Genomic DNA, 15,528 nt, shown 5'->3' with positions numbered 1-15,528 from the left:
CTTTTTCAAATCCAACAAATTGACTATCATCAAACCTCGGGCTGGCTATTTTATGCCATTCTTTGTCCAAATGTCAGTGAAAGCCTATTCAAGGATAACATGACAATATGCAGTCACTCCAAAAGTCCAGTAGCAATTCAAATATCTCAATGGAGGCAGCGGTGGGGCATTATGATATTTTTTTGACAATGGTGACTGGCGCCGGTAAAAAGGCTGCTCTGTATACCCACTGAAACAGCTGCAATCACACCAGACCATTTATGGATTACTTACTGATCTTAATCCCTTCCAGACCTGTGCTTTTTTTGAGAAATTTCATTTTCCCAATTATGTTTAGGCATAATATAATCGGTGGCTGGATTTTGATCTAAAACAGAGTAACAATGTTTATGACCTTCATTTGCAATTGAAGGAAACCGTAGAAACACGCATTGAGGCACAAAGTGCTCACCTCTCAGAGTTTGCAACATCCTTTTTGAGCGTTTGTTTGACTAAAGGAATGTGCAGATTTATGCTTTTTCACAGATCAAACCTAAACAGATGGTGCTTCGAACAAGAAAAAGAAATCATTTATCCTGGAGAGAATAACTTTGAGCATTTAACATGGCTACATACTCCAAACCCCAAGACAATTTGTACCACTTCCATCTCTGGTTCCAAAGAAGGAAAACACTCTCTGCTTGTAGGGTAATAAAAACTGGGAAACAGTGATAAGAAACATCTGCAGAATTAAAGAAAAGTCTGTATTTGACTGCTAAATGAGCTCCATCACCCCTATTAGGGGGGGTCACCCAAACTTTGTAGAGTCGGCTGGGCATGCACCGTCTGCCTGGATGTCACGCTGTTCAACAAAGACACACAAACCCCAACATTTTGGCTCCAGTTGCTAAAGATTTAGACAGACAATTTCCAAAGATTTGGCTAGTCAAAACATGTCTGACTTTGTATAACAGCACATTTTGAAGGTTTTTAGAAAGTGCTGACATCTTACACTGCATTTTATTAAAAAACCTCAAATCTTTGCAAATGTATTCATGTCTCTCTGTCTGCTACGTTACATTAACTTATTTATATCTTGTGGAATTTTACATGAAAGACCAATACAAAGTAGTGTATTATTGAAAATAATTCAAACGTGTGCATTTATACTGATGAATTTTACAGGAATACTTTATAGAGCTACCTTTCACTGAAAATCTAGCTGCTAATCTGTGGGGGATGTCTCTAGTAGCTTTGCCCATCTCAAGACTGAAATTATTGCCCATTCTTTGCAAAATAACTAAACGTCAGGTTGGGTGGAGCAGGTGGATGTAATGGATTGAGGTATCATTATAATGCATTGTATAAATAAAATGTATTAGTCTGATAAGTCTGTATGATTATCAGCTTTGTTCAGAATTTCCATTACCAAAAATGTTTATGCCTCATTGCAGACTAAGCCAGAGCCGAAGGAGTACAGTGACTACACTGACATTCTGTGTGCATGTCCAATGGCTGAACAAGGAAATGTTAACAAATTATCATATGTAACATTCAAATTCCAGACATTTTTTCAATCTGTCCAGTCAGTTTGTCAGTCTAGGTTGTTACCTTTCTAAACCCTTAAAAAAGAAATAATAATAAAAAAAATCACCTAATATATGCCATCAAACCAAATGTGTCCAGCTTATCTAACTTCGAAGTGAATAATTTATTCCACCAAAACTAATTCCTGCTTTTGATAAATTGGTCTGAAAAAGAAAGTATTCACTAAAGGGAGCCACCCTCTGCAGTACTGGAGCTGCGCTTGCCTAATTTCCATTTGAATAGCTTTGAAAAAAAATCTCCTGGAATGGAAATTTGCACACTTAAACCTACAAGTGTGAAGACTTTTGGAAAAGGAAGATGAAATGTTATTCAAAGAGCAGCAAATCTGGTTCATGGAAAAGAAATGTATTAAAGTGGAGATGGTGTTTTAGCCCTACACAGGTGAAATCATAACAGGGTCTCCTCTTATTTGCTGCTGATGTAGGAGAAACTGTTCAAGACCTTTGTTTATGGGTTTTTGTTATGGGTCAGACAACAGGGTTTTACTTTTTGTGTGTTCTGTTTTAATAAAAAGGGACTTTGGGTATGTCTTAGCAGCAGCTTGCAGGCTCTGAGCTTCATAGGCCTGTTCTTCTCCATGAATATCTCTGCCAGTCTGTAAAAACTGTTCATGTTTTCCTTCATTCTTGGAGGCGTGGCTGCTTCCTCTGAGGTAGTTGGCAAGGAGAGTCGTCCTGGATCAGTAATATTCCCAGTGTTTCACTAGCCTCCTCAATGCATAGAACAGCAGTGGTATATAGACAATGCAAACCTGTTACTTCTTGTTCCTATAAGGCTCAACACTGTCCTCTATCTGTGCAGAATTTATTATTATTATTTTTTTTATCTCACTGTGAATTTCTACTTTGCATTTATGCCTGAGCACAAAGACCAAATACCTCACACACATTCATTAACCCTTGTTTGATCTTAACATTCTGTTCACTCCCCTTGTCCTACAGGTCAAAAAATGACCCGCCCTACCAAAGCCCTAAAATAAAGCAGATTAATTGAATTTTAAATCCAAAATCTATTTTTGCATGATGAAACAATCTATTATCAGTTGAACTCAATTTAAGTTTAAATTTAAGTGGAGGTGTGTGGTGGTGTGTGTGTGTATTAGAGAGAGTTTGTGTGTGGCCTTTGAACCCTTTTCCTGGTCTTTAAATGGTTTTATATTTCACAGGTCAAGAATGACCCATAAGACAATCTTTGTACCCTAGTGGTATACAGCCCACATGGAAATATAAACAAAAACAAAGTGTCACTTTTTCTAATGATGGGATCCATTTAGGAAAATTCATAACATTTCAAGTTGGAAAAATATAGTTTAGGGTATTTTTTCTACAGCTAAACATAGTGGTTGGTGACTTTTGACCCGTAAGACAACACAAGGGTTAAAGTGGCATTATTACGCATTTTCCAGGTACAAGGTATCATTTTATAGCACAATCGAGCAACTATGTTAACTTCAGTTATAAAAATGCTGTATATGACTTAAAATAAATTTTGCTTCCTACTTTAATGCCTTCTAATTGGGCCTCTGTCTCTTTAAAAAATACCTGCTCCTTCTGAAAGAAAGCTTGAAAACTGCAGCTCTGAGGAGGAGCTGCACACTGAGTTAATTTTACGATGGCAGTGGAGGAAACGAACAAAAGCCTTCATCTTTGTCTCAGTTAACAGAGAGATCTCTCATCTTCTTCACCATCAAACTCCAAGAAATGAATAATCACTCACATTTCCTCATAGTGTGGACCTAAGTCGATCCTCCCACACTGGTGGCTTATCTTCCTGTAATAGTCATGCACTTTTCAAAATAAACTGCTAACATTTCTTCTCCCAAGAGTCCGTAATTGTTGCGATAATTAGTTTACAGCTGTCAAAACTCCTGAAAATATCCAAACTAAAGAAACTCAATGCTCCTAATGGTTTCAGAGTCTTTTGTCTTTTGTCCCCTGGGTGGCATTTCTGCATGAACTGCCACCGTGGTGGGTCAGGATACAGACTAAACACAAAAAACAGTTAGCATATTTATTGGTAAGAAAGTCTGTAAACATTGCTCCGGCTGACTTGTGAATTTTGTTTGATTTGCCCCACAGTAAGATTTGGTCTTTTGCAGTGCTTGTGTACAGATTTAATTTCTTGCATCTGGGAGTTTTGTGTGTTTGAGTTGTTTTAAATAGATGCATATTGTACCAAAACCCCACAATAAGTTGTTTCAGAAACTGTAATCCCACTCACTGAACACGATCACCCAAAGTTACAAGAAAAGTTTCCTGCAACATGGAGGTGCTGACCGAAGGAGACAAACTAACCTAATAAATGACTTTGACCTGATCCAACAGCTTGTTTTTCCCCAATATATTAAACTATGACATCACTGGTAAAGTGTAAACTTCTCATGAACAACTGAACACTTTAGAAATATTTTACTAAATTAATGCATTAATGTAATATATTAAAACTTGCTGACGGGATCTACTGTCCTGCCATCAGGATAGTAAAAAAATATGCAAACCTGTTAAATTACATCATCATTTGCAGTTTTACTTTTTGAACAGATACGAGGTGCATTTTTATTTCTAACACAATAGAAAATTCATAAGAAGAATTACATTTACCCGAGATGCATCAGATCAATTTACTCTATGCTTTAAATTACGAATCTATTCTCAGACCAATTAAAAAAAACAAAAAAACTTTTAACATTGTATGAAACTTACTACTCTGGCTGCCTGGAATGCAGTTATAATAAGACACTTAGTTCTCTATTTTCCCCTATACAAACCCCGTCTCGATAAAAATTTAATAACCATTTCCACTTCATTCTGAAGAGGTCCTAAACTCATTTACAATCTTTTCCCTGGAACATTTTTCTCTAATTTGAGGTTAAATAAGTTATAATGACTGTGGTGATCTTGCGGTGATTAGCCCTCTTCATGACTAAACAAACTGCTCAAGTTTGCTGAGACTTAGTGTGGCTTTGATTTAACGGTCAAGCTCCACTTTGTTACGCAATAAAAGATTAAACAGTCAGAAAATTCTGCTTCAGGTATTATTAGCAAATTGCCAAACTTTGAAAACTGCTCTCCACACTTTCCACTGCAAAAAAAACATCAACATGCTCAGATTGAAAGGAAATAGTGACTGCAACGCACTGAGCGCACACCTCCAAATTGTGCATGTAGGCTGGTTGGTGGGAGAACGTTTCTTTTTTCTTTTTTTTTAAGAGTAAATTATCTTTTACTCTGGTAAATAGAAGTTATAATATCCTATTTAGAGATACTCGTGTATTTAGAAGGCGGACACGTCCAAGCAACGAGGATATATGTCCTAAGTGAGTTCACACCTGACACTAACTGCATCCTCACATGTCAACATTTAATGGTTTCCCCATGGAGTTACTGTGTTCTTGATTTTTTTATCTTTATCTTTCCTTTTGTGACTTGATCAACAACAGGCCATGTTTACACCTTGTGTGAATTGGACCCTAATCTTCAATGGGACCTCAGAGTGTAAACGCTTGCAGTATGCATATAAATCAACCGTTTATACAGTAGATGGATCATGGTGTATTTCTCAAACTCTATCTCAGGTTTGTGTTTGTGTTCAAATTTTTCTTACTTCCTTAAAAAAAAGAACAATGTATACAAAACCATAAATCCTGATCAACTCTGACATAAAAAAGATACTAAAAAATACAATCTGGCAACTTGGGCACATAAAAAACAGTCACTATATGTTTTTCTGTATCAAAGCTGACAGGACAGAAAGTTAGCACTTGGAGCAGAATGAAAGGAGGACAAGGAAAAACTCACTAATGTGCACTTGCAGCTACTCTTTTAATGAAGTATTTCACACCTTTCTGTGCCTTCCTGCTGATTTTTTGATCCGGCTAGTCTTAATTAAAAGCTCTACATCTGCCGCCATGCTGTGCCACCCACTTCAGTGCCACAGTTACAGATCTTTTTCACCACAGAGCCAGCAAGCCGGGCTGTCTGGTTCCTGGAAGAAATGTGGTTTGGCTTGACTTCTGTTTATAGACTTTCTGTTGGAAATTCATGCTCTTCTAACTTTTTTTTTTTTCTCCAATTTCACTCACATTTAAAATTACTCCTTCCGATTATGACAATTGTTTTGTTTCTCTCTTTTTCTGCTACTTGTTTCAATCTGATATTTTTGTTCATTTCAAATTAAACATTAAAATTAATAATCTCAAAGTTTGTTTGTTTTTTATAAAAAGTTGGGACGGATTCAGGGCTGTCACATCGAGCCGTGACGAGTTATTTAGGCTCGTCTTCTCCCCCCCAAAAATGGACTTTTGCTAATAGAAAAACTCACACTGGGATTGAAGATAAAGAATTGAGTCATACATATCTCAATTGCCTTCATGCAGAAATTACATTTTGGTGAACACAGATCTATAATTTTTGGAGAACATACTAATTGAATAGAAAGAGTGTAAGCAATTTTAAAGCCTGTTTGATCTTTGAGCAAATTCTCATTAGCTTCTAGCTCTCGTGACTGAATGTCTTCAAAGCTCAGAGGACGGTTTCAATTTTCCACACACTGCTGAAAGAAAAAGGGAGGGAAACGGGCTCCAATTGGAGTTCCAGGAGTCCCTCTAGTCAGTATATGGATGCATGTTTGAGACTGATCCAAGGATACGGTTCCTTGGAGACACGGATCAGGAAACAGCGAGAGACACTGATGTTTGTATTAATTCGTTCTCTGCTTTTTGAGACGTCCACTTTCTCTCTACTGCTACTGCTCATGAATAATATATACCTGGGGAGTTTAATGTGACCCTGTCTCCTATTACATCAGATGATGGATTTGTTTAAAAACCACTTGACCTCAACATCACCACTGTTCCTTGCCATTGACCTCTGAGGGTTCTCAAGTCACATTCAGGCACTGATGCTGCAGAGAAATGACTGATCAGGATCAGGCTTTGATTAGGATCTTAGATGTTTATGCAAATGTGTTTCAACACTTTTGTATTATACTTGTTCATGCCTTGATGTCTTTGTTTTGATTCACTTGACTGAACTCTGTCATGAATTATTTCACATCTTTTCTGTTCATTTGCTTTCCTACCTGTTCTGGAGTTTGATTAAGGTCCCAACATCCTTCATCTGTCACGTAATTTCAGACGCGGTTTTGTTCATTTTTGCACACACCTTTCAGAAAACAGCACAGCCCACCTGGGGAACACCTGTCACACACCCAGCAGATAGCCTCCTCCGTGAACAACGACCTTACAATTTAGTGAAGAATCGTGCAAATGTACAGAAATTCTCACCTTGTCAGATAAATGTACATCAAAGTCCCCATGTCAGCTGCAGATTCAAAACCCCAATAGTGGACTAGTTGAAGAGAAATATCAACATTGCTGTCTGAGCGTAGTTCTGTATAAAACACAATAACAAACTTCTGACCAATCATACAGCATTTTGCACAGAGCTTTGTTTAAATAGTTCGACCAGAACCTGGTGTCGAGTTCTCTGTGAACAGAATGATACAATTTTCATCAAGCGTCTATGTCATTGAGAGCGGCCATTTTGGATGAAGTATGAACATACATGTCTACCCAGGTGAAAAAAAAAGTATACTTTAGTATACTTCAAACATACTTAAATTTGTGAAAGTACACTTTAAGTATACTAATTATTAAGTGTATTACCTATAAGTATATCTGAAGTATACTAAAAATACACTTGTACCAATTTCGAAATTAGAACTTTAAACACACTTAAACATAATTGTACCAAAATACACTTTTAATATATTAAATAAAAGTATACTTTAAGTGAACAAAATATGAATGAATATGTATGAATTTTTAAGTGCCCTAATAATCTTTTACTATTTATTAAAATTGCATAGAATTAAAAAAAGGATAATTATGATGTAATTTTTAAGAAAGTACATAATCAATTTTCAGATGTGTGATGTAAAACCTTATAATTAACGGCATTAGCTCCAGTTCATACTCCAGACCAGATGGTGGCTCCAGTTCATACTCCAGACCAGATGGTGGCGGTATTGCACACTTTCATTTATTTAAAAAACGCCACAAAGAGAAGAAAAAACTTGAACGCAGGGAAGATAACAGACGCTGGTCAAATTCGCCATTTTTACTCGCATAATATTGTCTTAAAAGCAGAGAGGGCCTTGACAATAGTTACTAATTTTGGTAAATTCAAGCTGGTGACGTCCTAATCCGAGTTAGACGACAACACAACGGAACAACAACCGATGGAAATGAAATCTGTGTCACAAAAGGAGCCCGGAGGGACGAAGGCTGCTAAGTGTTGCTAGCTGGTGGTAAGTTTGCCTATTAATTATCTTCATTTAATTATAAACAGTGCAGTAAAGAGATATAACTTACGTTGGTTTCTTAAATAATTATTTTATCAATTTTATTTTGACTTGTATGATTATTACTATAGCAATCATTCAGCTTCATGTTATTACTGCATGGAGGTTGTTTGTTGCGACTTCATAAACTAACCTGGTTTTAATTAAGCTCCATAAGACAAAGAGACTTTGATATTGTGAGGTTGTTGTTCTAACTCGTTCATCAATGATTTTATCTTCAACATATGTTTGCAGTCTAAGCAAATGAGGATGAAAGATGAAGCCAGAGAAATCAGGTGTTAGGAAACTAAAGACTTTCTGTCTCAGAAGAAGCTCTGACTCCACCAGATCACCAACCAGCTCTAAGGATGAACCTTCACATCGTCTTCATGATGTAAGTTTGTTTTTTCAGTGAGGAGCTAGCTATATTTTCAACAACAAAAACTGCTTTTACCAACACTAAGTGCTTAATAAACATGATTTGATTTAAAGGTAACTGGAAATAATTTTTCTCTTCTTGTTAATCTAACATTTATCTTTCATTTTTTTTATTTGTTGTTGGCTCTCAGGGCCCTGTGATGGACTGGTGACCTGTCCAGGGTGAACCTTGCCTCTCATCTGATGACTGCTGGAGATGGGCACCACCAGCTCCCCTCACCACCCTGCAAGGTTCAGTGTGTTCAGATCATGGATGGAAAGATTTTAAGGTAGTTTGTCTCCTTAAGTCCACATTTAAAACAGCTTCATAGTTAATGCCAACATCAACTGGTTCTATGACATTGCTGACTATTTTTTCTACTTCTAACATAAACAGTCAAAGTAGTCACCCAGAAATGTTTTTCCACCCCAGGAATCTAGTCCCAATCATCATCAGTTCTTATGATGTCACATACAAGCCACAACGTCTTAAAATTGTAAGTATTATTTTTTTATTTGGCATTTTTCTGTCTTCTTTAAAATACAAATGTGTTGTCTGTTTAATTGCTCTATTGTTCTTTTTTGTAGGTTCCTGTAAGGTGCAGTGAACGGGAATGTTCTGTCATTGATCCTCACTTTCATGTTTTATTGTCACACTTAAATTTTCATGTTCATGTGTTCACTTTTGATGTGTAAACTGATAATTTATGTAAAGTTCATAAAGTTGTGAGTAAAATTGGACAATTTTAAAATGTCGGTAATAAAACAAAATATTTGAATTACCTTGGGCATCTTGTGTAATCAATCTCCATCCATCCATTTTCTTTACACCCTTGTCCCTTAGTGGGGTCGGGAGGGTTGCCGGTGCCTATCTCCAGCTAACGTTCCGGGCGAGAGGCGGGGCTCACCCTGGACAGGTCGCCAGTCTGTCGCAGGGCAACACAGAGACACACAGGACAAACAACCATGCACACACACACACACACACTCACACCTAGGGGCAATTTGGAGAGGCCAATTAACCTGACAGTCACATTTTTGGACTGTGGGAGGAAACCAGAGTACCCGGAGAAAACCCACGCATGCACAGGGAGAACATGCAAACTCCATGCAGAAAGACCGGGGCCGGGAATTGAACCCAGAACCTTCTTGCTGCAAGGCAACAGCTCTACCAACTGCATCACTGTGCAGGTGTAATTAATCTTTCCATGTAATTTTAGCCTAAAACAATGTAAGTACTGTAATGTAGTTATTCATGTCATTTACAAAATAGGTACGTAGGAATAAAGACTTTCACGAGTAATTAAAATTGTAGTTTATTATCAATAGCAGGAAATCAAAAATAAAAACTTAAGTGTAATTTAAATACATTACTAATATATTAATAGTATATTTAAAATATATTTGAAGTATATTGAATATATATTTTTAATATAATTCTGAGACAGAATGATTACACTCAAACTATAATAATAAAGCTCTGAAATATATTTAAAAAATATACTTTAATGATACTTGAAGTTGTTACAAAAAAGTACGTATAGTATACTAAAATGTACTATTAGTTGTAATTTAATACTATTTGAATACTACTAAAGTATACTAAGCACAAAATTAGTTGTTCCAAAATAATACAGTTTAAGTACATCAATAGAAGTATACTAAAGTATGTTAAAATTTAGTAAACTAAAGTATACTTTTTTTCACCTGGATAGGCCTCAATACCTTCATTCACACAGCAGGTGTTGAGTTTCGGTTCCATTTTTCTTTTTGCTGAAATGTGATTTCAAGGTCATTTTCTGAACCCAGCTTTGTGGATTCAGTCAAAAATATTAACAAAAGAAAAGATTAAAAGTAATTTTGTAGATGGATTTTCGCTCAAGTATGGGATCAAGCATTGACAAAGATTGTTAGATTATTATGTATTAGAATCAAAGTCAACATTTTTTTTCTTTCTTTTTGAGTGCTAATGAACACACAAATGAGCTTCATTGGGACACACAGATTATAATCTATTGAACATGACTGCATATTTAAAAAAGATAGAATATGACGAGTGAAAGAGAAGGATTTCATATTGGAGTGGTGGAAGTAGTTCAGAATATTAGTTATGAACAGAAACATTATAATCTGGCTTAACTGAATTTAGAACAAATTCTTGTTAAGGTAGAACTGGCACAACATCAGCTGTTTCCATTACAGCTGGATAAAAAACTTTGTCAATATTCTGCTAATGTAAAAAAACAAAAACATTTAAGTAAGAAACAAAATTAAAATCACACGAGAATACATTTGTTCATTCAATAAGCCATACATAAATGATTGTCCAACTACTTCCTGTCGTCTTCTTGGTGGTTTGCGCCAGCGGCAACATTCGCTCTCTGATCACAACTCGTGATGTGAAACAGTGTTTCTGTTACAGTTTCTTGATGCAGCTAAGATAACCATCTCATCCTACTTCCTTTAGGTTTTATCCCCAAAAAATTTAAACATTTTTATATTCACGTGTTTCAATTAAGCAAATTTATTTACAAAATGTTAAATTGTGCAATTATAAAGTAAATGGAAATGGAGCTGCTGGTGACAGCAGCTGTAGAGGTGAGAAGGCTCAACATCAAACACTAACCCAACTTCAGAAACCTGCTCTGTTTAATTAAAACCCACAGTTTGTTTCTCTTGATCACAGTTTATTAATAATCTTTGCGATCAGGCGTATGTTATTCCACAATGTAACTGAATGCAAGCCTACTTTAAGATGCGTGCTGCTCAGAACAACTGAATAAATGACACACAGCAGCGGCATACATAAAAGATGGCACTGATTTATCACTGCCATTAAGGCACATTAGCCTGACAAGAACAGTGAATGGGTTGAAAGCGAAGGAGCAAGAAAGACGCCTAAAAGAATGTTATTGGAACAGAGATGTAATGTATCATTAATCTCTTCCGGCTCTCTGTCTCTCACATCTCAGCTTCCTTTTAGACACTCTTTAATCTTGGAAGGCTAAATTAAAAGCACTGAATACCCCACCAAGGTATGTGCCACCCAGAATCCTTACCACACGCTCTTCCTGTGGAGAAAGCGTTTGGAAGCTGGCATTTTGGTGCCATGTGCTCTGCAGACTCTATGTAGTGGAAAACCAACTCAAACAGTAGCAAGCATCTGTTCTTGTAGAAATGTTCAACCTTTTATAATTGTATAAAAAAACTTCAAGGAATTAATTTTTTTAACTTTTTTGTGCAAGCTAATGTAGTTAATCTACTAATTATATGAACACAATACCATTTTTGTGAAGGGGAGGGAAAATGCTGAGTTTTATTGAAGGACGAATATTCAAAATTAACTTTTTATATACTTTTCTGATTACAGATTTTTTTGGTGCCTAAATTAATCTGTTAATTGGTTTGTTTCAGGCTCAGAACACAATTGTGATTATGAGCGTAATTAATTTTAGGATCAAAATGCGTATAATCCATGACACAATTGAAGAGTAACAGAGCCCATTTTAGAGCCCTAATTTATAATCCTATACATTAATTACCTAAATGGATTTAATGGAGGCTAATTCTGAAGAAGGAAGTGTATGAAATACGCAAACGGGTAAAACCAACAGAAGCTCTCCTCTTATCTAAATGTTTTATCTCCGTCTGCCAGCTTCTAGATAAGGTTCGTCATTCTCACCGCCTTTCAGGTCTTGACACGACCAGGAGCGACAGGAGCTGCTTGCACACCCAGCATTTCTTCATCTAGTTCAGACTGTGTGCAGTCGGTTTACCTTCTTGCTAGTCCTGCGCCTCACAGGCTATCAGAGATCTATGGTAAGATGCATTTTAGGATGTTTTAGTCGTTCAATTATTTCTGTAAATACAGAAAATGATGGACGGACAAACAGATCGACGAGCAGGACGCGCTCGACAAATCCTTGTGACTCTTTTGTAACCATCAGATGTGTGTCCAGTCTCCATGGTGACCAAAAGGTCCACTGGCCCATGAATTAGCATCACAAGATGTGAAACAATTGAAGGGAATAAAATACAAGGCACTGGTGATAAACTGAAGTGTTTTTTATTATTATCTGCATCCATGCATCACGATTGTTATCCTGCAAGTTTACTTTGTCTCAAAATGAATTTGCCATTATGAAATTGTGAAAGAGTAATACAAAAGTGAATTAGTTCTAAAAAATTTGCTTGAACTATGTGGAAGGGCTGGAAAAACCTGAGGATTTGTGGTTTTGTGCAAAATCGTTATGCTTGTCACTCAACGCGAGAACTTTTTAAACCTCTTTAAAAAACTTAATATTTCCAACCGTGACTTGGACCAGTGCTCCCATGATTATCAGCTTCGGATATTTTCAGGCTCTGCAATTAATTCCAGTTAACAACGGCATAATTTGTGGAAGTAACTAAAGAATAGACTGGAAGGAAAACTTTCAAACTAAACTAAACTCACAAACGGAAAATAAAACCAAACCCCAACACTGTGATTTGTGGCACAGTTTAACTCAGAGGGTTAGTTATTCCATGTGCTCTATTACTACAATAGAGCCCTGGAATAACTACAATTGTATGGATTTTATTATTTTTATTTTTTTTACATACATTGACATATCAAGTGGTGTGTTTTTCTTTAAAGATTCAGTGACTCAGTTCTAAAGCCCTACAGATGGTTTACTGTCTTTCAGTGCAAGCTGGAGGTAGATGTTGAATCAAGAAGGAGAGAAGCAGAACTACTAAGATTAAAACAAGCTCAAATGGGTCACATTATAAGCCTCTCAAGAGATGAGTCAGTGGAATGGATTATAAAGTAAAATGAGAAAAGCTAATCAGAACTGCAGACGGGAAAACTTTATTGCAGTGATTTTAAATGAAAATGGTGACGAGTTGTTTCTACATGAAACAGATTTATAGGTTAAATTAAAATTATATAAACAACAAATCTATTTTACATAGGTAATACTTCCTGTTTTATTAAACTATTTGCATCTTCAGAAATGTGCGTTGAGGCACCAGCTCCAGTTTGCAGTGGGCGAGGATCGAGAAATATACTATTTCACATAACAGAAAAGCAATTTCCGTGACATGTAGGAGGCAGCGGTGTTTTCAAACTATGCAAGTATGAGTGAGATGATTGTGGAAACTGTGGCTATAACACAATGAAAGCTATTTCTGAAGCTTTTCAGCTGATCTCCATGCGTGTTTTTATGGTCTCTGATGCCAGGCTGGGCTCAGTTTGCCGCAGGAGGAAGCAGGAAAAGAATGAAAATGAAAATGTGCTAGTTCCCTGGGAGGAGAATGGATTAGATTTGTTCTCCTGAATCCTTCAGGACAGTAAAATCTACCGGATCATTACACCTTTTGGCTTTAAAGCTTACATACATTTTGGGGGAAAAACACAAAACAACTGTGTTCTCTTTATCAGGGAAGGTAACAAATTTTGGAACTTCTGGAAATTACAATATATTTAAATTTTCTGTAGATAAACTCAACAAAAAGCTAGAATGTTACTAAACAATACATTTTAAAACAGACCAGCTTGCAGTCATGTATTCTTAAAGTTAGTTGATCTTCACATTTTTCACTGTGGATCAGGGGAATGATGCACATATTCAATAACACTGGTCAAAAGCCAAAACAATGTCTGGGGTTTTCAACTGTTTTAGGGTCATGTTGATGAGCGGAATCCAAAAATCACACTGGTTTTGCTCAATCAGGTCAACTTTCTGAACTATGGAGCAACATCAGCATCAAAATGCAGGACTTGTTCTCACATCTGGATCGGTTTCCTGAGAATCTGATCAATGAGTGAAGAGCAGGAGGAGAGATTCCATCAGGACAGAAAAGAGACGGAGAATTTTACACAATGAAGATGAAATGTTCAGTTTACATGTACTTCCCCTGATCAGTGTTTATTATTCAGTGTACAGAAATCCAAGTTTGTAACATTTAATTAATACACTCTGCTAGAATTTTTTTTTTCTCCTAAAACCTTTTTTGGATGAGAAATATTAACAGAAATGAACTGATAATGTCACAAAACTATCATCAATTCAGTCAGAAGACTGAATTTCTCTAAATGACATTGGAATAAAAATCTGACCTGATTGAGAAAAATGGATGTCATTTTTGGATTCGGTGGTGAAAAAATAATCCTAATTCAGTTGAAAAAATATAGAAAACCTCCAAAGAATATATTTTGTAACCTAGGATAATTGTTGTAGAGAAAGATGAAGCGAAAATAAATTTTCTGCTCTTGCGCCTACAGAAACCACAACCTGCACACTTATTGGCTCCCTGCTAACAATGTGCAAAGCATCTCATATAATACATAATCTCACACTGACACATTTAGAAACATCTAACCTTCCAGTATGTTAACTTACTGTTAGAAATAAATCTGTTAAGACATATGGAAGCCTTTTTTAACTGACGGGTACCACTGTTGGCAACGCTGCTGTTAATTCCTTGTTGCATTTCGCCAACAGGAAGGTACACAGCCTTTATGATATTTCACAGGTTGCAGCATAAAAAATGGAGGATGCTGGTCCATTTCTATTCTCATAATTCTCTCAGTGTGATCCAGAATCCCTGGTGCTCTCTGATGCTCTTCTCCTCAGATCAACCCCACAGCTTTTCAGCAGAGTTTATGTCTGGGGTCTGAGAGGAGATCTAGTCTGCTGACCCATTTTGCCTCCTATGTTTAGTGACTCTGTTTTGGTTTTCTGAAAGAGGCCGTCAGATTTTTATTTTATATATATCCAGTTTTTTTTTTAAGGTTTTAGATATCATTAGAAACAATTCCACAGCATCGCAGCTTCGCTGTCATGCTGAGCAGTGATTATGAGATGCTTTTGCACATATTCATTCTTTGTTTTATATCATGCAAACCAAAATGTTTGTTGCAGAAAACATTAAAGAGGCATTTTTGTGTAAAATTGAGCTTTTTTTTAGATTTATATTATGTTATATTGTTATTCCTGCCCCAAAAACATACCAGGAGTCTTTCTTCGATTCTTTCTTGCATGTTTGAGAAATGTTCGAATCTCCCGTAGCAACCATGCAAAACACCTGGGCGGACCTTGCTCCGCTTTCAAGGATGAAGCTCCTCCTCAGAGCTGCAGTTCTGCCTCACAAAGCAACCACACTCCCACATTTTCTGCCCCACTCAGCTCCTTCAGACTA

At 36.5% G+C, this 15,528-nt stretch overlaps 1 long non-coding RNA gene across 1 annotated transcript; it reads left to right on the top strand.

The window, feature by feature from the left end:
- Positions 1-3,517: 3,517 nt before the first annotated feature.
- LOC145553766 (uncharacterized) lies at positions 3,518-9,660 on the top strand. Its single transcript, XR_014089812.1, has 4 exons — positions 3,518-7,896; positions 8,185-8,323; positions 8,499-9,141; positions 9,538-9,660. It is a non-coding gene; the product is annotated as an uncharacterized LOC145553766 (long non-coding RNA).
- Positions 9,661-15,528: the final 5,868 nt, after the last annotated feature.

This window comes from Poecilia reticulata, chromosome 1 (genome assembly GCF_904066995.2).
Source record: "Poecilia reticulata chromosome 1, P_reticulata-male-v2, whole genome shotgun sequence".
Lineage (NCBI taxonomy): Eukaryota > Metazoa > Chordata > Actinopteri > Cyprinodontiformes > Poeciliidae > Poecilia > Poecilia reticulata.
Note: the sequence above shows the minus strand (reverse complement) of the source record. Positions and strands in the feature narration are given on the sequence as shown.